Source organism: Hibiscus syriacus, unplaced genomic scaffold (genome assembly GCF_006381635.1).
Source record: "Hibiscus syriacus cultivar Baekdansim isolate YM2019G1 unplaced genomic scaffold, ASM638163v2 tig00110904_pilon, whole genome shotgun sequence".
In the NCBI taxonomy this organism is placed as follows: Eukaryota; Viridiplantae; Streptophyta; class Magnoliopsida; order Malvales; family Malvaceae; genus Hibiscus; species Hibiscus syriacus.
In genome coordinates this window covers 1,219,215-1,243,430 of record NW_024062907.1, presented here as the reverse complement: position 1 = coordinate 1,243,430, position 24,216 = coordinate 1,219,215, and the positions used below count along the sequence as shown (strand labels likewise).

Genomic DNA, 24,216 nt, shown 5'->3' with positions numbered 1-24,216 from the left:
TAAGAGTCTTTGAGCTAGTTAGGTCGAATACCTAAAAACATCTTTTAAAATAATTTTACGAAAAAATTGTTTTTAAGACAAAAATTGATCTGCGTTATCAAAGATTCGTTTTGAAGGATTCGGGAGTCGATTACGTGCGGGGAAGGATAAACACCCCACAGTGCCCAAAATTAGTACTTAGTCGCTTATATATTGTTGTAAAAGGTGGACATTGTGAATTCGGATTAATATTTAAATATGATCCATTTATTGAATAATCTATTCGAATTAATTATTAGGAAAAATTTTTAACTTGAAAAAAAATCCCGTGATTCGTTATCCTCCATCGGGAAAACTATCCCAGTTATTTCTTATCGGTGAAAGAATGTTCACTCCTCAAAATATTAAATCGAATAAGAAATTAACGTTGAAATTTGAATGAAATAATTCATTACCCTATTTTTTTATATAGGAAAGCATAAATTGTCACTACTTATATTAGAATAAAAATAAGAAAATAATAATAAAAACAAATTAAAATATTAATTATCTTAATAAATAAATAAAACTCGATTGATTTCAAATTTACATTTCATTCGAATGTCGACGAATCACACTATTCCTGTGAAGTGGTACTTTTCACACCCCATTCTACGATGAGTGTTCTTGACAATGTTTGAATAATCCCATTTATAGCATATACTAACATATATATATATATATATATATATGCAAAAATTGCAATAACTGAATAATAATAAGCACAAAATAAATAAAATACACATATATATGCACTTTCAAAGTACACGTTTAAAATTAATATGAGATAAAAATATGGTTAATAAGATTTATGATTCTAAATAATATTTTTTATCTACATATATACATACACAGCAAAAATATACGCATACGGTCCAATAAAAATAAATAAGGAGAAGCAAAGTATTATTTAAACATTAACCCAATTTATTTACATCAAAATGGTGACCAAAGTAAACATACGTCAAACTTTGAGGGATCTAAAGCATAAATAAGCATGTTTTGAGCATATGTTAAATAACAGGACTAGAACGTAACAATCTAAAAAAATAATAGGTCAAAACACAAATTTAACCAAAACAAGTCAATAACTTTGCAGTGACAAAAATATAAGCTAGATAAAATAAAATAAAAGCCCGAAGCATAAAAATGTAAACTTGTATTTAAGTGACCAAAACGAAATTTTACAAAATCAGAACTTCTCCTTACATGATTAACCCATGCGCTAAACGCATGGAACCCTAGCGCCAAAACGACATCGTTCCTTTGTGTGGTTATATACCACTTTAAGGGTGTTTGAAAACCCTATTTTCATTTTAACTTCCCATCAGCCGATTCTTACAAAACCCAAGGGGATAAGTCTTTCTCCAAACTAAACCCGAATGAAGAAAAAAAGGTCCCAAATGAACCCTCTCTCAGACCTTACTTGAAAACCAAACCTAAAACCCCCTAAAATGTAATCCTCTATCCTAGATCTAAAAAAACTAGTGGTTACCTTAAAAAATTGAAGGCTTTAGCTCGATGGAGATCATGTTCCGACTAAGAACAAAGGTAGTCTCTCTATTTTTTTTAATGTTTTTCTTATTTTTGAGGGGTTATTTGTTCGAAAGTGTCTTATTCTCCTCTTGGTTCAAATCCCCATCTTATCTTCTCTGATTTTTCATTTTTCTCTCTCTGTTTTTCTTTTTTCTTCCTTCGAATGAATCCCCCCCGAAATATATCTTGCATGGTGTTTTTTTGAAGCTTTTCGGGTAGGAATAATGAGATCTATCGGTAGGGATGATTTTATAAGATTTATCGGGATTTAAGCTATTTTAATGGGGTTTTAGATTTTATTTGACTTTTGATTTATTTGGGTTGTTTTTTATAACTGTTCGGCCTATGTTTCTAAAGAAGGTGGTGGTGTGGAGCTCTGATGGTGACGATGACATGCTCAAGAGGCTGGGAAGCTAAAAAGTCAGAGAATTCATCACAAGCGCAAGATCGGATGGTCCAACTTCTTGTTGGCGGTGGTTGGTAACAAGTTAGGAGCTAGGGTTTTGAAATACTATTTGAACGGGTCAGTTCGGCTGTAACTGGGTCCGGGTTGGACATTTTGGGCTTTGTAATTTGGTGTGGGAGTTATCCTTGTGGGTTGTGGAATTGGGCCCTGTTTGGGGTATAATTGGGTTTGTTTGTAATTGGGTCTTTGGGCCTGCCCATAAACAAAACAAAATAATATTAATATTTTATTTACGATAATAATAATAATTAATTTTGGACAAAAATGAGTGTCTACAGCTACCCCTCTTTGCCCATTCTTGTGTTAACAAGAGTAGGGCAAAGACAACAAGACAACGAGTTTTTGTCTGGTTCTCTCTTCCATTTTGAAACTTGATGTTAAAGACGACACTGCTCATCCATGTTGAAGAGATATGGCCACTTTTAGATAAATTTTTCATTGAAGATGACGTTATTCCTTCTCGTTGAGGAAATCGGGTTAATCCAGAGATAATACGGTGTTGAAGACTACTTTGCTCATCTGTTTTGAAGAGTTTTGGCCGTTTTTATATAAATTGTTTACTGAAGATGATGATGTTCATTCTCGTTGAGGAAATCGGGTCAATCTGGATAATTTAAAGACAATGTGGTTCCTTCGTGTTAAGGAAGTCTGGTTATCTGAGGATGACACTGCTCCTTCGCATTGAGGAGATCTACTCGGTGGACGACATTGTTCTTTCGTGCTAAGGACGTCTAGCCATATTTGGAGATAATTTGGAGAAAACATAATTCCTTCCCATTAAAGAAGTCTGATTGTCCGAGGATGACACTGCTCCTTCGCGTTGAGGAGATTTGGTTGGTGGACGACATTGTTCCTTCGTGTTAAGGACGTCTAGTCGTATTTGGAGATAATTTGGAGACAACAGGGTTCCTTTGCGTTGAGAAAGTCTGATTGTTTAAGGATGACACAACTCCTTCGCGTTGAGGAGATCTGGTTGGTGGATGACATTGTTCCTTCGTGTTGAGGACGTATAGCCGTATTTAGAGACAACACGGTTCCTTCTCGTTGAGGAAGTCTGATTGTCTGAGGATGACACTGTTCCTTCACGTTGAGGAGATCTGGTTAGTGGACGGCGTTATTCGTTCGTGTTGAGGATGTTTAGCCGTATTTAGAGATAATTTGAAAACAACACGATTCATTCGCGTTGAGGAAGTCTAATTGTCTGAGGATGACATTGCTCCTTCATGTTGAGGAGATATGGTTGGTGGACGACATTGTTCTTTCGTGTTGAGGACGTCTAGCCGTATTTGGAGATAATATGTAGACAATAATGTTCCTTCGCGTTGAAAAAGTCTGATTGTCTGAGGATGACACCGCTCCTTCACGTTGAGGAGATTTGGTCGGACGACGACATTGTTCCTTTGTTTTGAGGACGTCTAGCCATATTTGGAGATAATTTGGAGACAACACGGTTCCTTAACATTGAGGAAGTCTGATTGTTTAAGAATAACACAACTTCTTCGCGTTGAGGAGATCTGGTTGGTGGACGACATTGTTCCTTCGTGTTGGGGACGTCTAGCCGTATTTGGAGATAATTTGGAGACAACACGGTTCCTTCGTGTTGAGGAAGTCTGATTGTCTGAGGATGGCACTACTCCTTCGTGTTCAGGAGATCTAGTCAGTATACGGCATTATTCGTTCGTGTTGAGGATGTCTAGCCGTATTTGGAGATAATTTGAAGACAACACGATTCCTTCACGTTGAGGAAGTCTAATTGTCTAAGGATGACACTGTTCCTTCACGTTGAGGAGATCTGGTTGGTGGACTACATTGTTCTTTAGTGTTGAGGACATATAGTTGTATTTGGAGATAATTTATCTTTGAAAATGACATTGATTCTTCGTGTTGAGGAGAGTTAATCGTTGCTCGGTGTCAAATCCAATGATGACATTGCTCATTCTTGTTGAGGATATCTAGTCATGGTTACCAATGATTGAATTGAAAATCAAATCTTCTTCTTCAACATGGGTTTGTGGAATAAAATTATCTGCTAACTCTTGGAATTACTATCAAATATTCAACATTTGAGCGAAATAAAATGAGTGGAAAGAAATTTGTTTCCAAAGAAACTATCTCATGTGAGATAAAATTTTGTTTCGAGGGAAACAATTTCAAAATTTTTGTTTAAAGGTAAAAGTGTCTCAAGCGAGACGATATTTGTTTTTAGGAAAACAATCTCAAGTGAGATCAATTTTTTTAGTGAAACAATTTCAAAATTTTTGTTTCGAGGGAAAATGATCTCAAGCGAGATGAAATTTGCTTTTAGGAAAACAATCTCAAGTGAGATAAATTTTGTTTTAAGTGAAACAATTTCAAAATTTGTGTTTCGAGGAAAACCTGTCTCAAGCGAGATGAAATTTGTTTGGAGAGAAACAATCTCAAAGGTGACAGACTGTTTACTCCTGAATGTTGAGGAATGCTTCCTTTAGAAGATCTGATCGTTCACTCCAAGATTTCAAATTTGTGAATGACATTGTTCCTCCATGTTGAGACGTCTAGTCATCAACAAACTTTTATTTCCTAAAAGAAAAATATAAAAAATGACGCATTTATGAATGATTATCTTGAATGTTTTTATGGATGTCAAGATGAAGTTTATTTCATGTATTTTATTTGATTTTATTTTGGTAAAAATGACCTTTTTGTATGTATCCTCATGAGAGGAGAAAATGATCTTGAGAAAATAAAATTATATGATGTCCTCATGAGAGGAGAAAAAAATGAAATAAGCATTTCAGAGAAAAACAGTCTTAAAAAACACTAGATTGATGCTTTTAGACGAACAATATTGAGAAAGACATAATTAGTTTCTCAAAAGAGATTATAAAGGTATCCTCACGAGAGAGGAAGCAAAGTTTTTTTATTGCATGATGATTAATGTATAATGCCAAGGTGCAAATTCATGTGACGTGTATGTTTATGTTGATGCATGTTTTTATGCAAATGATATTTTCAAAAATATTGTTTTATTTTCTTTTTAGTTTCAAAGTGGAGAACTTTGTCTTCCTTCACTTACCCAATCTCGGTAAAAGCCTACTCCAATGTTAGAGCAAAAACTTGTCAAGTTAAGCAAGCGTTTTCCTTTAAAAAACAATATGATCAACTCGTGTCATTAAGTCTTTGCTCTCCTCTTTTTGTTTCTTCATGAAAACCTTAAAAAAAATGCTTTTTAAATCTTGTTGCAGCTAGATATATGATCTGACGCCTTTTGTCTCTGACCCAATTGTTCTATCAGAGTTGTTTCTTCAAGATTCTTCTATCAACTGAAGTAGTGGGCTTGCTTTTCAAAGCAAGCTCTTCTCATATCTATTTTTTCCCCTGATACTCCGAGTAGCAAGGTTTATTCTAAATATAATATTGTCTTGAATCATGTTATTCCACCTTGATTTGGGTCTTTTGTCATGCCCCATCATAGGTACAATGAGATCTCAGAACAATACATGCCCCTTCTTATTAAGATGGCCGTCTTCTTCTTGATAAGTTATTGATTATGTAATACCCAAAAAATTTAGACAATGATCAAAATAAAAATTTTGAAAGTTTGATGGTTAAAGTAGAAACTTGGGAAAAGTTTGAGGAATTAAGTGATAATTTCCTAAAAAGAATTTTATTCTATAAATATATGGTTTACTATTAAGAGTGGAGTTTTATAGAAATCATATTTTTAGATTTGGAATTTTAGTAAAGAAAAGTTAGAAAGGGTTAAAGCCGGTAAGGAATCAATAATTTCATATCGAATTGGAATTTTACAAAAATTTGAAGGATGTTATAAAATGGTTGGAAATATTATTTTAATATTTTAGATCAGAGAAATTTGGTTTAGAAATGTGCAATTTTTCAGATTTAATCGAAACAGTGGAATTTAGTGACTAAAACGCAATTTTTGAAAATTCAAGGGGAATTTCAGAAATAAAAGTCAAATTAATTTATATTTGACTTTGTAATATGATATGGATCAGGTGGCTTGGTTTTATGATGAATAGAAAGATTCATTAAGGGCAAAAAATGGAATTTCTTATTGAATGGAATAAAAAAATGCCATTATAATATATATTGCCATGTGATAGATTTATTTATCATTAAATATCAATCATGGATGAGCATTTCCAGCTTCTTCTTCCTCCAAGGGCAGGCACTTTCAAACAAGAAAGGTAAACATTTTTAGTTTGAATTTTTAAGCTATTTCTTGAGAATTAGACTTCGGTGAAGTTAGGAAAATATTCTACGTTCAATTCTCTACATTTTGACATGAATATTACTATGGTTCATGTTTAAGTTCATCTTGAGTTGATGAAGGGGATGTTGATTCTTGTGATTTATGGGTTTTGAAGAGTTAAGTGATTTTAAAGAATTGGTTGTAAGAAATGATGAAGAACCTAAGGATGTAGTTAAAGAAAATAATTTAGATTTTTAATTTGGGAGTGGGTTCGAAAATTTACCAGAAATTATATAAAATAATTTGGAAGTTATTTTGATATATTTGTGTTCATATATCGATCTAGTTTTGTTTAAAACAAACGGGGACCAATTTCATGGAGTATACAAAAAAGATATGAATTTTTAACCAAGGAAAGATCAGAAAAACATCAGACAACAGATTATGCAAAATAGATTCTGCAAAATAGATTCTGTTGGTCAACTTTGACAATTCACCATAAATTGTAAAGAATGAATTAGAAGGAGTTTTTCAACGGAAGAAACGGAACTGAATTCCAATGTGTATATCAACACAGAATATTGATTCTTTAAAGACAGTGCGAATTGTCTGAATATGGAAATTTTAGAATTTAAGTGGAAAGGGATTAGAAGATGAAGAGTAATGTTTAAATGTTGAATATATTTTTGGGATGCTTGGAATTGAAGTTAAATGGTAAGAGACCATTGTGGGTAAATTGGAAAAGTTGGTTCCAATGTTAAAAGGAATTAATAAGTGTTAAAGTATTTGGTGGTAAATAGTTTCAAGTATCATTATGGAGTTATTTTGGGATATGTTTATGTTATTACAAAACTAACATATATATCATTATGAATTTGTGATTTATACAGATTGTGATTGATTTTTAATCGAAGCAAATGAAATATAAAAGGGCTTATTGTGGACAATAGTGAGGTATATATTTTGAAAGATATAAAGTGTCAAGGTGAGTGAAATACATGCATGAAATTATACATGGATGTTTTATACATCATTAGGAAGACTTGCGATAAGTCAACCTTGTTTATAGCAGCATGATATTATGTCATTTATCATATATTTGACATATTCTAAATATGTCAAAGGTTGAATATAAAATGCATTGATCACTGATTTTTGCATATGATGTTATCATGAATGATATTGCGGGTATGAACTGCCCAATGTTAAATGGTATTGATATACTTTGCCATGGATGGATAAAATAAAATTGACTATATTTCCAAGTATGTTATTGAGGTTCAGTGGTATTAATGGCATGCCATAGAGTATAGCAGCTGCATATTAGGTAGCACTAGAGTGTCTAGAGAAGACTCATAGTACATGCCTCAAAGTGTCTAGTGAAGACACGATACAAAACACTCCGGTGTACTAGGTGGGTAAATCCATACCTCAGCACTACGGTGCATTATTAGGTGAGCAAAGCTCGACCTCAGCACTTCGGTGCAATATTTGACTCCTATATCGGGTTCCTCATACAGTTATACTATGGGCTATGATTTATGGTTTATTACTTAATAAATGGTAAGCATGCAAATAAGCTTAGGAGCTTATGGAATAATGGCAAGTATATGGGTAAAATAAGCTTACGAGCTTATGGTACAAATGGTAAGTATTTTGGTAAAATAAGCTTACGAGCTTATGGTACAAATGGTAAGTATTTTGGTAAAATAAGCTTACGAGCTTATGGTTAATAAATGGTAAAATATTGGATATGCAAATAAAATGATTGTATGGCATTTTGAATTTGACATTATAAATCATACATGAATTGTATTGCACTGTTTATTGTTTTAAATTGCCTCACTAAGTATATACTTAGCGTGTGATGATTTTCATGCGTAGGTAAAAAGCCATTAATGGAATAAAGAGTTCAAAGTGACATCAAGCATCGAGTAGTTTATTTCATTATCAGTAAGACATCCTACGATGAAATTTGATTTAGATAGTGACATGTAATTAATAATGTTTCAATTTATTTTGTTGAATTAATTTGGAAACAAAACTGGAAATTTTATAGTGATGAAAGGTTAATTTTTATGAGTTTTATATGTATTTTTCAGAAATTACTGTAGCAGTGAACAGTAACTACGTTAATAAAATTTTCCAGAATGGTTAAGGGGAACTGATTCCCCTACTACAAGAACCGATTCCCCCACTGTTCACGGGTACCGTTCACTATTCATAAAAAAAGCTTTTGAATTAAATTTGTTTATAATGAAACATAATTTGTATGATATGATAATTTTATATTATCAGTTACCATTTTAAGAAAATAAATTTTAAATCGAGTTTTGAAATGAAAATGATTTGAGAAATACGGGTGACATTTATAATCTGTATAGGTATAATTAAACGGGTTATGAGTGTTACATTTATTGGTATCAGAGCTACAGGTTTAGCCGATTCTAGGACTAAACTGAGTTTGTTTTGAGTTAAAAAGTGTATACATGCCACTAGGATGTCAAAAGTTACTGATAGTTGTATATATACTGTGATGATGCTTATTGATAGTAAAGTTACTCTTTAATAATGTATGATGATTCTGATTATGTTCAGATGTTGGAATTAAAGACAAATGTTAGAAAGTTGAAAATGTTGAAAGGAAAATCGAGATTGAAATCGACAAAAATAGGACTCGATATGACTTATGTAAAACACCTTAGAAGGGTGGATGTTATAAAGGATTTTCCTCAAGTTTGTGGAAGAATGCCCAATTTTTAACGAAGTTTTTTGAAATGGAAGAATCGATTAAAAAGTTTGAATGGCTTGCAAGAAAAGTTGAATCAGATGAGGATCCAGAGGAGATTTCTGAATATAGTGATGATTCTGAGGTTTCTCCAGGTAAGCTTAAATAAGTGAGAAATATTTAAGCTAATCATGAAATTGTTTAAATCATTGTTGATTGAGTAAAAGGAAATGAATAAGCAGTAATAAGTTGTCTGCTAAAAGTTTATAGAAAGTTGAGTTATTAGTGAATCAAATGGTTATGAGTTGGATGGAGAATTGATATTAAGTCCATAAAACTAGATAGAGTTACATTATGAAGGTAAATATGCGAAAATGGATTGTCTAGCATTCCATGTTACAATGAAATAGTGTTTAGATTGAGATGGATTCTCAAGAACTTGAAAAGTGTCAGATTCCTAGTGAGAGGAAAAATAGAAAATTTGCTTGGTATTGTGATTTTAGCATTAATTGCTATGAAGTTATTGCTACAAATTTATCAAGTTTTCTTATTGAATGATGTGAACATTGAGACTTTCATTTGAGATTGAAAATATTTCAATTGTTCGAGAATAATTTCTATGGATATGGATAAGTTATGCATATTTCTTTAAGAATGAAATAAGGAATTTCAAATTAGAAATATTCAATTCGACTTGGTATCGAGTGATATTATAGCAGAAGACCCATAGGTCACGGCCATGATACAAGTTTTAGTCGGACAAATAGTAAATGTTCGATAAAGATTGAGGAGCTTATGTTCCTGATGAATCCGATGAGATTATCATTAACGAGTTTAAGATCATTTTGATCATGAGTTAGTTATCTTTTCATTAAGGTTGGGTTAATAATCGCAAGAAGCGATTAATTTAGAAAAATATAGAGAAATTAAAAATTTTAATGATTGATGAAAAGTGAAATCATCACTAACGTGATATCCACAATGGTTGCAATTAAGATGATATAAAAAGGATGCATAACTTTTCTAGCTTAGGTGATATATACTCAAGTATCTGAAGTAAGATTATATGATATTCCATAACTTGGAATTTTTCAGATTTGTTTTAATTTATTATTTGGGTTACCTCCAGATTGAGAGGTGGAATTTAATATTGATGGTTATTAAGGCATTAATCCTGTATCTATGAGTTTATATTGAATGGTTGTGATTGAGCTAAGAGAATAAAGAACTAATTACAAAAAAAATTGATATTCGAATGGGATATCATCAGTTAAATTTTAAAGAAGAAAATGTTCCAAAGATAGTTTTCAGGAAACGAAATAGACACTACGAGTTTGTAGTAATGCCGTTTGGTTTGAAAAATGCTCTAGTAGCATTCATGGATTTTGATGAATCGAGTATTTCAACCTTACTTAGATCAGTTGAGGTGGTCTGTATTGATGACATTTGGGTATATTCGAATACAAAGATAGAGCTTGTTGTTCATATTCATATTGTGCTCGAGAGAAGGTATAAAAAAATTCAAGTAATATTGGAGTGGAAACCTCCAAAGAATGTTCAGAGGTCCGAAGTTTTTGGGACTTGTTGGTTATTATCGAAGGTTTGTGAAAAACTTTTCGATGGTTGCTTCTCCTTTGACCAAGCTCTTGAGAAAGGATGTTTCATTTTCTTGGACTGAGAAATGTCAAGAGAGTTTTAAAGCTTTAAAGAATATTTTAACGGAAGCACCAGTGTTAGTACAACCAGAATCGGACAAAGAGTATATGGTGTATAGTGATACATCTCATAATGGTTTGGGTTGTGTATTTATGCAAGAAGGTAAAGTGGTAGCCTATGTATTTTGACAATTAAAGATGCATGAGAGGAATTATCCTACTCATGATCTTGAGTTAGTAGCAGTTGTTTTTGCTCTAAAGATTTGGCGTCATTATTTGTATGGTGAGAAATGGCACATCTACATGGATCATAAGAGTTTGAAATATTTGTTAACTCAAAAAGAGCTCAATTTGAGACAGAGAAGGTGGATAGAACTTTTAAAGGACTATGATTTGATCATTGATTATCATCCAGGTAAAGAAAATGTTGTAGCATATGCACTTAGTCGGAAAACTTTTACAGCTTTGCGAGTTATGGATGTGCGACTGTTGTTGAAAGAAAATGGCGCACTATTGAATAAATTAAAAGTAAAATCGATGTTTTTATATCGAATAATAGAGCTACAAAAGAAAGATGGCAGATGTTTGGAAAAGATTTCACTAATGGAAAAAATGTGAGAATAAAAACTTTGAAATCAAATTAGATGGATGTCTGATTATCAAGGAAGAATTTGTATTCCACATAATGATGAATTAAAGAAATATATTCTTTCTCATGACATTATAGTCCACTGACTATGCATACAAGTGGGAACAAAATGTATCAAGATGTACAGAGTCACTATGGATTTTGTTACAGGGTTACCTTTGACATCAGATAAAAAGGATTCCATTTGGGTGATAGTGACCAGTTAACTAAATCAACATATTTCATTTTGATGCAAATGGACTATGCATTGAATAAATATACAGAGTTGTATATCAAGAAAATAGTTCAATTACAAGGAGTATCAGTGTCCATTATATCTGACAGGGATCTAAAGTCCACTTTAAGATTTTGGAAATATTTACATAAAGTTTTGGGTACTTGATTGAATTTCAGTACGATTTTTCATCCACAGTCGGATGGTAAGTCAAAAAGTACTATTGAGATATTAGAAGATGTGTTGAGTGCATGTGTGATTGATTCCAAGAAATTATGGAAAAAGGAAGTTATTTGATTTCAGTATAATTTTCCTATAATAACAGTTATTAATTGAGTAACAAGATGGCTCGATATGAAGTTTTATATGAGAGAAAATGTCGAACACCATTGAATGTGTTCAAGTTAAAAGATCAAAATTTTTTTGACCCAAATTTTTATTTAAAGAGGTTGAGGATGAAGTAAAGATTATCTCAAGGTATTTTATCGGCAAAAGTCTTATGTAGACTTTAACTGAAAGGAGATTGAATTCCGTGAAGGTGATAAAGTTTTTCCTTAAGGTATCGCCTTGGGAAAAAATATTTTGCGCCAAAAACGAAAAGGGAAATTAATCCAAGATTCATTAGACTTTATGAGATATTAAAAAGAGATAGACTGATGGATTATCAATTAGCATTAACTATAGAGGTAATTGAGACCCAGAGTTGGTCAAAGTACACAATGTTTTTCATGTGTCGATGCTTAGAAAGTATCTATTAGATTCTTCACATGTCATTGCATCAAAGGAAATTAAGATCTGACCATATTTGATTTTTGAAGAAGAATCAATTTGGATATTAGCTTGAGAAATCAAAGAACTGCGTAACAAGATGATTCCTCTACTCAAAGTGATTTAGTAAAATCATAATGTCAAGGACGTTACTTGGGAAAGAGAAGATGATATGAAGAAATAAATCTGAACATCTTCATATCAGATTGAGGATTTGGATTAAATAGCTTCCAAATCTAATGATTTACATGATCTTCAAAAAATTCCCAAAGTAAAGAGGAAACATCAGAATTCAAGAAGTTGGCAAGACCAGAAGAGGTTTTCGCATAAGGCGAGGGCAGTCTTACTAGTCAGTACAACCCTAAATTAGGGTTGCAAATATACAATAGAAAGTACAATCCTTATAAAAGGGGAGTTACGATTTTCACATAAAGTTTTAAAATTCGAGGACGAATTTTCTTAAGGAGGGGAGAATTGTAATACCCCAAAAATTTAGACAATGACTAAAATGTAAATTTTGAAAGTTTGATGGTTAAAGTAGAAACTTGGGAAAAGTTTGAGGAATTAAGTAATAATTTCCTAAAAAGAATTTTATTCCATAAATATATGGTTTACTCTTGAGAGTGGAGTTTTATAGAAATCATATTTTTGGATTTGGAATTTTAGTAAAGAAAAGTTAGAAAAGGTTAAAGCTGGTAAGGAATCGATAATTTCAGATCGAATTGGAATTTTTAAAAAATTTAAAGGATGTTATAAAATGGTTGGAAATATTATTTTAATATTTTAGATCAGAGAAATTTGGTTTGAAAATGTGCAATTTTTCAGATTTAATCGAAACAGTGGAATTTAGCGACTAAAACGCAATTTTGAAAAATCAAGGAGAATTTCGGAAATAAAAGTCAAATTAATTTATATTTGACTTTGTAATATGATATGGATCAGGTGGCTTGGTTTTATGGTGAATAAAAAGATTCATTTAGGGAAAAAATGGAATTTCTTATTGAATGGAATAAAAAAATGCCATTATAATATATATTGCCATGTGATAGATTTATTTATCATTAAATATCAATTATGGATGAGAATTTTTAGTTTGAATTTTGAAGCTATTTCTTGAGAATTAGACTTCGGTGTAGTTAGGAAAATATTCTACGTTTAATTCTCTACATTTTGACATGAATATTACTAGGGTTCATGTTTAAGTTCAACTTGAGGTGATGAAGGGGATGTTGATTCTTGTGTTTTATGGGTTTTGAAGAGTTAAGTGATTTTAAAGAATTGGTTGTAAGAAATGATGAAGAACCTATGTAGTTAAAGAAAACAATTTAGATTTTTAATTTGGCAGTGGCTTTGATAATTTACCAGAAATTATATAAAAATAATTTAGAAGTTATTTTTATATATTTGTGTTCATATATCGATCTAGTTTTGTTTAAAATAAACGAGGATCAATTTCATGGAGTATACAAAAAGATATGAATTTTTAACCAAGGAAAGATAAAAAAAATCGGACAGCAGATTCTGCAAAACAGATTCTGTTGGTCAACTTTGACAATTAATCATAAATTGTACAGAATGAATTAGAAGGATTTATTTATATAGATAGATTCGTATTCGAGTCTAGTTTTCAACGGAAGAAACAGAATTGAATTTCAGTGTGTATATCAACACAGAATACTGATTCTTTAAAGACAGTTTGAATTGTTTGAATATGGAAATTTTACAATTTATGTGGAAAGGGATTAGAAGATGAAGAGTAATGTTTAAATGTTGAATATATTTTTGGGATGCTTGGAATTGAAGTTAAATGGTAAGAGATCATTGTGGGTAAATTGGAAAAGTTGGTTCCCATGTTAAAAGGAATTAATAAGTGTTAAAGTATTTGGTGGTAAATAGTTTCAAGTATGATTATGGAGTTATTTTGGGATATGTTTATGTTAGTACAAAACTAACATATATATCATTATGAATTTTTATACAGATTGTGATTGATTTGTAATCGAAGCAAATCAAATATAAAAGGGCTTATTGTGGACAATAGCGAGGCACATATTTTGAAAGATATAAAGTGTCAAGGTGAGTGCAATACATGCATGAAATTATACATGGATGTTTTATACATCATCAGGAAGACTTGTGATAAGTCAACCTTGTTTATAGCAGCGTGATATTATGTCATTTATCATATATTTGACATATTCTAAATATGTCAAAGGTTGAATATAAAATGCATTGATCACTAATTTTTGTATATGATGTTATCATGAATGATATTGCGGGTATGAATTGCCCAATGTTAAATGGTATTGATATACTTTGCCATGGATTGATCAAATAAAATTGACTATATGCCCAAGTATGTTATTGAGGTTCAGTGGTATTAATGGCATGCCATAGAGTCTAGCAGCTGCATATTAGGTAGCACTAGAGTGTCTAGAGAAGGCACATAGTGCAGGCCTCAAAATTTCTAGTGAAGACACGGTACAAAACACTCCGGTGTACTAGGTGGGTAAATCCTGACCTTAGCACTACGGTGCATTATTAGGTGAGCAAAACTCGACCTCAGCACTGCGGTGCAATATTTGACTCCTATATCGGGTTCCTCATACAATTATACTATGGGCTATGATTTATGGTTTATTGCTTAATAAATTGTAAGCATGCAAATAAGCTTACGAGCTTATAGAATAATGGCAAGTATATTGGTAAAATAAGCTTACAAGCTTATGGTACAAATGGTAAGTATTTTGGTAAAATAAGCTTACGAGCTTATGGTTAATAAATGGTAAAATATTGGATATGCAAATAAAATGATTGTATGGCATTTTGAATTTGACATTGTAAATCATGCATGAATTGTATTGCATTGTTTATTATTTTAAATTGCATCACTAAGTATATACTTAGCGTGTGATGATTTTCACGCATAGGTAAAAAGTCAGTAATGGAAGAAAGAGTTCAAAGTGACATCAAGCATCGAGGAGTGTATTTCAATATCAGTAAGACATCCTACGATAGAATTTGATTTAGTTAGTGGCATGTAATTAATAATGTTTCAATTTATTTTGTTGAATTAATTTGGAAACAAAACTGGAAATTTTATAATGATGAAAGGTTAATTTTTATGAGTTTTATATGTATTTAGAAATTACTATAGCAGTGAACAGTAACTACGTTAAAAAAATTCCAGAATGCTTAAGGGGAACCGATTCCCATGCTACAAGAACCGATTCCCCCACTGTTCACTGTTACTGTCCACGTGTACTGTTCACTATTCATAAAAAAACTCTTTTGAATTAAATTTGTTTATAACGAAACATAATTTGTATGATATGATATTTTTATAATATGAGTTATCATTTTAAGAAAATAAATTTTAAATCGAGTTTTGAAATGAAAATGGTTTTAGAAATACGGGTGACATCTATAATCTGTATAGGTATAATTATACGGGTTATGGGTGTTACAGATTATGTCACTAAGAAGTGTGAAAAGTTCCATTCTTGAGTCTTTTGATCTATCAGACTTTATTGTTCCAAGGATCGGAGAATGTCTCCCTTGCTCTTATATTTTTTATTTGAGGCATAATAAGCCTCACCAGTTTCAAAGATCTCTTACCATTATTGAGCATTCATCTTGTTTATTTTCCCCAGATCAAAACATCTTGAAAAATTATCTTTGATGGGGATTGAATAACCATCCTCATGAATTCAGCCCATATATCTTTCCTCGACATATACTTTTACACGAGTGTCAAGGTTTTGGGCTACTTTGCATTCCCTGCATTTGGAGATTAGTTCAAAGTAATACCAAGAAATTTTTGTTTTCTTTTGAACTATGTTAATCTACTTGTAAGATGCTTGTAAATGAATAAAACTGGGGTTTGAAATGAGAGAATTAGAATTTGTATGAAGTCATGACAATCACGAAAATGATAAAAACTCAAGAAATAAAGTCAGATGCCTCAAGCATCTCTAGCATGAATGTTCCTGAACCAATCAATTTGATATAATTTGAAGCACTGAGGTAAGCTTATGTTTAGAAGATCTCAAATGTTTCCAAAATGTAGATACATGTGAAGCTCCTCTCAAAATATCAATCTCTTCAAAGTTAACCAACTGAATACAACCCCAGAGTGTAGAGTTGAGCTTATATATAAGGACTTCAAAAATGGCCAAAATATTTGTAGACACGTAACTCATCCCAAAGTACCAGAAACTTGATATTAGACATTTTTTATATTAGGCATTTTTGATATTAGGCATCTGACAAATAAAACCCTCTCAAGTGTCAGGTTTTCAACTCAAATCCTTCATTTGGTTTCAAGACGACCTTTGTGAATTCTTGTCTTGAACCCTTCTTTTAAATTTTTTTCCTATTTTTTAGCAAAAGAGTAAAGGATAACCATTTCAACTGATGAACAAGCCTAAAACAAGCCATTGGAGAAGAGGGCTATGGCTAGTCAATAATTATTCATAACATTAGAAAGACCCCAAAAAGGTCCGAAACATGTCTACTTCGAAGACAACTTAAATAAGTCTTAAGTTGGCTAAATACAAAAGCATACGCAAAATGATGGTTCAAAGGTGGTTTTTTCTCAGCAAAAGAACATAGAGCTATTGACGTTTCCCTTCAATTTAGGAAGCTGAAGGACGACAATGACACTAGGAGCAGTAGCACCACCATGACTCGACGATGTCTCGGAAGTATCCTCAAACTTCATAAATTATCCTAACTGTGAAGCTGCCAAGTGGGTGTAGCAATGATAGAAATGGCAGTGGTGCTCCTTTGATACACACAAGATAGAGAATGGACAAGTTCCTACATATATCAGCTGAAAAGCTAACACTTCGGTCAGTCACAGTTCCAAGTTGCACATTGTCCCAAGATCCCTGTTAAAAAACTTGGTATGATGGTTTTTTTATACAACGATGACTACAAACTTGGGGTTCTAATTCTTATCATGAAATTTACAAGCCTGAATGACTTGATCCAATTCAATCTTCAAAACTTAATTGAACTGTGACTCACTAACCCCATCCTTAAATATTATGATTTGATCAGGCTTTCTCTTTTCTGAACTTGTATAAAAGTCTAGGAGAGCTTCTCTAATGATACCTTCATCATCTTTGTTAGAAACTTGTTTGAACATAGAATTTATCATTTCAAGCTTGGGTGACTATGTTTACACAGATGTCCTATAGCGGGAAATCAAAGGCTACTTCTTGGAGCTAACCACCGCAGCAATAGGTGGAATATCATACTGCCCAGGAGAGTCATGAGACACATCCATGCCAAGGATAATGGTTGGAACCTTTAGAAACAACTGGAATTTAAGGTTTTTTCTCAGTTGCTGACATTAAATTCAACCCTTCATGTTTTGAATTGATTTTAGAAGCAGATTTGTATGGTACTGATCATTAACCCTAGTAGGAGCCATACACTGTGTTACTATGCCAAACTCCACAAGATTCTTCATCTTCCATGGACCATAAAGGTCAGAATTCTTCCTGTCAGGCTGAAAGGCAGAGAATGAACTATAGATCTCCATGTACTCTAGATTGGATATCCTCGAACATTTTCTCAACCCTCACAACAGGAGAGCAACGTATGTCCTGATTCAGCTCTTGAAACACATCAAATGATGGGTCTATCCAAATTCCTTTCATGTCTCCACATCCAATTAGATCTCGGACAAGACTATTTATCACATCATGCTGAGAAATTACAATAACCCATCATTCAATTTTAGTTAGCTCCATTAGTTTCTTATTGTTAAAATTCCAACACCCATTCCTTGGAATGAAATCTTCACCATTGCCCACTCTTAACTTTGGGGTTATAGAAGATGACCTTGAACTAGGGTAAAATTAGAATTTATAGAAACACCACATGATTGCAACATTAGTTCAACGCCATAATTATTGGTTCGTAAAACATTCCACAACTCATTCATCATTTTCTGTAGCTTCTACCTAGATTTTTCAGCCAGGGAAGCTCTTTTCATGATGTTCAGAGATTTTTTATAGTGTTGCAAGGATACCAAAGAGCAAAGCTCAATGGGAATATGAGTGGGATGCTTTGGCTTGCCAATATTAATGCATGAAAAATCACCAGAATAACATAATTGTAGGTTATTATGGTTGATAATCATATATAGTAATCTCTATTGTCTCTTCTTCACTTACTCATTCAAAATCTCGATTTCTTTATGTTGAGATAAAATCTGTTCACCCTCATTTTCACCAACCTCAATAATTTGTTAGAAACCTCACATTCTACCTCATTTTTGCACTCATAGATTTCTACTAAACACATGCTGCTCGAAATTCATCTCGTGATTAAAGTTCAGAAACATTCATGTTACTAATGATTAGGGCACCTGCAAAGAAAATTTGGAATGGATATATACATTCGGAAGAGTGATAGACATTTGTATGGGATGAATGAAATAATAATAAAAATGTCAAAAATTAAATATAATAAAATAATGTAATGAATGATAAAGACTATGAAAAATGTATAAAATGATTACCACTTTAGAAAGGAAGGAAAGCATCTTCGACTACAAGTAGAATTAACATAGAAGCCCTTCACAAAAGATTCCTTAATGCTCGCGGGAAAAAGCATAAGGGTTAATTCTGAGTAATACTCTTAATTTCATCTAAAAACTATAAGGATATCCTCTGTAGTCCACATGTTAAGTTCTCTTTCAGGGAAACATGATCATATTTCAGTGCAAATTTTCCAACCTTAGCATCTTCAGGCATCATGGTAATGTGCATCTCTTGATCCTTCAACTTTTCTTTTGCGTCAGTTTCTTCCACCAAATGTGCTCCAACATTAACTTTTCCAAACTAGAAAGTGTTTGTCATGTGCCTGAAAAGACTGACCTCATTCTCTTCTTCTTGTTTGTTTAGCTTTTTTCCCTATTTGGAAATTGGGCCCGAATTTGGATCCAAAACAATTTCCTTTGAGGATGACAGTCTTAGCTTGGTTTTGAGGAACAATTGTTGTAGTGATTGGTAGAGTATCTGTCAGACTCTTTGAAATGTCTAATGCCCCACTTGTCATCAGAAAATCTGATATAGGCGTTTGAGATGCTTTGAGGTTTGGATTTCCCTTCTCCTTCTCGTGCACCATGTAGTCTTCATAGGACTTGACTACATTAATCTCTGTTGGGAAAGTGATTTTTGGGATTTCTATTTTAGCCTTTTGTTTTCCTACCTTACACCTATGAATTTCTTGTTCGATAAGATCTTAAATTTTTCCTTCAAGAGTACTAGAAACCTTAGTTGAACGTTCTGGGGTTTCAGTCTAGTTTATTCAAGGAATTTCTTTATAAGACCATTTCTCGTTCGAAGGCCATTGTGGAAGAGCCTGACAGTTGTTTTATCAGTATTTGGGCTTCTTCTATCCCCCTTTTCCTCGAGTGATGTATATCCCTTATTATCAATTCAACGGAGCCTTCTAGGACCACATCTGATTTTTAGAGCTGGCTTGAGTTATGATATTCTTTAACAAGACCTTGATCATGAGTTGATGTCATATTGTCCATACTATTAGCGTTCAGAGTCTCATTGAAAGCCTCTATAGCAGGATCCTTTAGTGGCTTTTCTCCATGAATCAAGACAGTCACCATGTGAATCAATTTTGACATATTCTCTCTTGTCTCATCCTGAAACTTTTTTGCTTGATCATTCAACTATTGATGAATCTTGAAAAGTTTCTCTTTGAGTTTCTCAATTCTTTCAACACGTGCTAAGATCTCATTCATGGCTCTTATCTTTCCCTAGAAAGACCAAGTTGACACCAAATTACTCTTAGAAATTCTGTCATGGAATACTCCCTGAATTATTCCCAAATTTTCATGTGTAGAAAAGATTTGAAACGAACAAAAGGTGAATATGTACTATAAAAATGAAAATATAAAAATACTAAAGTGCGAATGTAAAAATTAAAATGCAAATGCAACGAATCTGTTGATTCCAAAGATGAATATCATAGAACAATTTTCACCAGAGATAAAAGTCTTCACATCACAAGATAGTCCATTTTACATACATGTTTTTGACTAGAAGCTGAGTCTGAAATGGGTCAATGCTTCATCTTGTAGTTTCATCCTTAAAAATTATGCCCCTCAAGCGTTCTATAACCTATCTCGGTTAATGCCCTTACAGTGTTGAAGTCGCACGTCACTTCTTGGTGATTAGCTATGGAACGATCATAGATAAGACTCTATTATTGAATTACTTATGGGATCAATGGATCATCTTTCAAGTCTCGAATGTTGCATGATCTTCAGGCCAATTTCCTTGTTATACGCTCTAATCTTCTTTTATCCCTCGGTGTATGTCTGTGTACATGACTACTTGATTAAAAACATTTTTCTCTACTTATGAAAATTTTCATTTAAATATCCCTTTTTGGATTAACACTTTCACATTATGTCATGTCGATGAAATGCAATGAAAAAAATGTGAAAATGAAAAAAAAAAAGATTAGTACATGTAAGATAATCGACACATATAAAAGTGTTATTCAGAGATGAATATAACACCTACCCCATCATGGTATCTACCCCAGCATGCTTTTATTAACTAGAAATCCTACCCTGACATGCTTTCTACCCAAAATGATTTATTTTCAAGAAAATGATCCTAACCGCATATAACTTCTACTTCTTATTCTTTTATTCAAAAAGAATAAATATATTTTACAAACATAAAGCAAAAGGTAAAGGTTTAGAGTCATTCCTCCTTCGTGTACACCTATTTTGGTACCTACTGATGAACAAAGGTTCGGTATGGCTATACCTAGGGTGATTATTCTACGGTTCACTACATACATGGTTTCGGCTCTAACAGGAAAAGGTACTCGAATGTCCTTGTTTTCAGTGCCCCCTTGGGCTACCAAACCCTCAATCTTAACCCAATACAGACATAAATAGAATTAGTTCAATTCGAGGAGATCCATTTCCTTATGCCATACTAGGAATAAATCCATACGAAGGTATAAGGTATGTGTACCCCATAGGTTATTTGCTAAGGCTCATACGAAGAATAAATTCTTACGAGAGCAAAGCGTTCACCCCTACTTACTTGGAATGAATCTTGAATATAAAGCTTATGTCATGCAAATGCACGTGATGTGTGTGAGGAGGAACATACAAACCTTTGACTCAAAAAATAGAAAAGTCTCGGTAAAAACTTTAACAAAGCTGAAAACATAAATTAAAAAATAGTATGACAATTTAAACAATAAAGAAATAAGACAAAACTTCAATAAATGGATCATAACCTAACTATAGACTCGAACTTATAATTTCCACCACTACGACAATGTATAAGCAACTGACAACCTGACTCTCTAAAATTTCCCCAATGGAATCGCCAAGCTGTCATAACCATATTTTTAAAACAATTTATTTTAAAAAAACAATTATGACTTATTTAAAGAAAGATAAAAATTGACATGTGTTATCAAAGATTTGTTTTGAAGGATTCGGGAGTCGATTATGCGTGGGGAAGAATAAGCAACCCACAACGCCCAAAATTGGTACTTAGTCGCTTATATAATATCATAAATGGTGGACATTGTGAATTCACATTAATATTTAAAGTACCATTTATTGAATAATCTATTTCGAATTAATTATTAGGGAAAATTCTTGAACTTGAAAATAAATACTGAGATTCGCAATCCTCCATCAGGAAGGCTATCCCAGTTATTTCTTATCGATAAAAGAATGTTCACTCCTCAAAATATTAAATCGAATAAGAAATTAAAGTCATAATTTGCATGAAATAATTCGTTACCCTCTTTTTTTTTATAGGAAAGCGTAAATTGTCACTACTTATATTAGAATAAAAATAAGAAAATAAAAATAATAACAAATTAAAATATTACTATTATCTTAATAAATAAATAAAAGCTCAATCGAATGTCGTCGAATCGCACTACTCCTATTGAGTGGTACTTTTCACATCTATTCTATGACGAGTGTTCTTGACAATGTTCGAATAAGCCCATTTATAGCATATACTAACATACAAATATATATATATATATATATATATATATTAAGCACAATGTAAATAAAATACACATATATATCCGTTTTCAAAGTACACGTATAAAACTAATATGAATAAAAGCTCAATCGAATGTCGTCGAATCGCACTACTCCTATTGAGTGGTACTTTTCACATCTATTCTATGACGAGTGTTCTTGACATTTATAGCATATACTAACATACAAATATATATATATATATATATATATATATTAAGCACAATGTAAATAAAATACACATATATATCCGTTTTCAAAGTACACGTATAAAACTAATATGACATAAAAATATAGTTAATAATATTTATGATTCTAAATAATATTTTTTATCTACATATATACCTACACAACAAAAACATACACATATGGTCCAATTCAAATAAATAAGGAGAAGAAAAAGATTATTTAAACATTAACCCAATTTACTTACATAAAAATGGTGACCAAAGTAAACATATGACAAACTTTGAGGGATCTAAAGCATAAATAAGAATGTTTTGGGCATATGTTAAATAACAGGACTAAAACATAACAATCTAAAAATATCAATAGGTCAAAACACAAATTTAACCAAAGCAAGTCAATAACCCTACAATGACCAAAATATAAGTAAGATAAAATAAAAGCCGAAGCATAAAAATGTAAACTTGTATTTAAGTGACCAAAACACAATTTTTACAAAATGAGAACTCCTCTTTACATGATTAACCCTAGCACCAAAACATCGTCGTTCCTTTTTGAGGTTATATACCACCTTAAGGGTGTTTGAAAACCCTATTTTCTTTTTCAATTTCCCTCAGCCGATTCTTACAAAACCCATGGGGAGAATTCTTTCTCCAGACTAAACCCGTCGCCGTGAAAACCCCCCCAGCCACCATGGGTTGACGTCGAATGAAGAAAAAAAGGGTCCTAAATGAACCCCTCTCTCAGCCCTTACTTGAAAAACAAACCCAAAACCCCCTAAAATGTAACCATCTATCTTAAATCTAAAAAAAACTAGCGGTTACCTTCAAAAATCGAAGGCTTTGGCTTGATGGAGATCACGGTTCAGGCCAATAACAAAGGTAGTCTCTCTCTTTTTTGATATTTTTCTTATTTTTGAGGGGTTCTTTGTTCGAAAGTGTCTTCTTCTCCTCTTGGTTTGAATCCCCTCTCTTCTCTTCTATGATTTTTCATTTTTTTCTCTTTGTTTTTCTTTCTTCTTCCTTTGATTGAGTCTCCCCGAAATATATCCTGCATGGTGATTTTTAGATGCTCTTCAGGTAGGAATAATGAGATATATCGGTAGGGATGATTTTCCTAGATTTATCAGGATTTAGTTTATTTTTTAATGGAGTTTTAGATTTGATTTGGCTTCTGACTAATTTGGGTTATTTTATGTCACTATTTGGCCTATGTTGTTGACGACGGTGATGGTGTAGGCCTCCGATGGTGGTGACAGCGTTCTCACGAGGCTGGGAAGCTAAAACCTCAGCGCGAACATCATACATGCGAGATCGGACGCTCCAGCTTATTGTCGGCGGTGACTGGTAACAAGTTAGGAGCTAGGGTTTTGAAACCTTAGTTGAACGGGTCGGGTCAGCTGTAACTGGGTCCGGGTTGGACGTTTTGGGATTTGTAATTTGGTGTGGGCATCATCCTTGTGGGCTGTGGTATTGGGCCCTGTTGGGGGTACTGTTGGGTCTGTTTGTAATTGGGTCTTTGGGTCTGCCCATAAATAAAACAAAATAATACTAATATTTTATTTATGATAATGATAATAATACTTAATAATAATAATTAATAATTAATTTCAGTCAAAAACGATTGTTTAAAGCCTTTTATTTGTTTATTGTAGATATTATGCCTGAGGAAATTAAGTTATTTGTTGATTGTTCGAGTTCCTCAAGAGAAGGAAGACACAAATAAGCAA

General features: G+C 32.6%; 1 pseudogene; it reads right to left on the bottom strand.

Moving 5' to 3' along the window:
- Window positions 1–16,826: 16,826 nt before the first annotated feature.
- Window positions 16,827–19,372, bottom strand: LOC120146249 (annotated as a pseudogene).
- Window positions 19,373–24,216: the final 4,844 nt, after the last annotated feature.